This window comes from Mus pahari, chromosome 1, assembly GCF_900095145.1.
Source record: "Mus pahari chromosome 1, PAHARI_EIJ_v1.1, whole genome shotgun sequence".
NCBI lineage: Eukaryota > Metazoa > Chordata > Mammalia > Rodentia > Muridae > Mus > Mus pahari.
In genome coordinates, this window is record NC_034590.1 from 90,236,869 (window position 1) to 90,237,295 (window position 427).

Genomic DNA, 427 nt, shown 5'->3' on the forward strand with positions numbered 1-427 from the left:
TGTGTGTGTGTATGTGTGTGTGTATATATATATAGTTTGTACTGAAGTGATACTTACTTATTTGTCATTTTTCTCTCTCCTGATAAGGCTAAGTTACTAACTACTGTTGTTAACTGTGATGTCCCTGAAATAAAGATTGTAATTCTTACTTTTTCTTTCTAGCTGCAGCTGAACTTGAGTCTTGGTCCTTGGAAGCTTATCCTTCAGGGTCTAAGTAACAAATCAAGATCCATTTTAGGGAAATAGCAAAGATGTGCACAGAGTAAAATAAACATGTTTTTCTGAACAAAGACATGTTATTTAGTGACCTTTTATGTAACATTTTAGTAGTTTCTCATTAAATATACTATGTGATAACTTTTATTAAAGAAACATGTTTTTGAATCATGTTCCTTCTTCAACCATATATGTATGATAAAAATCCTAG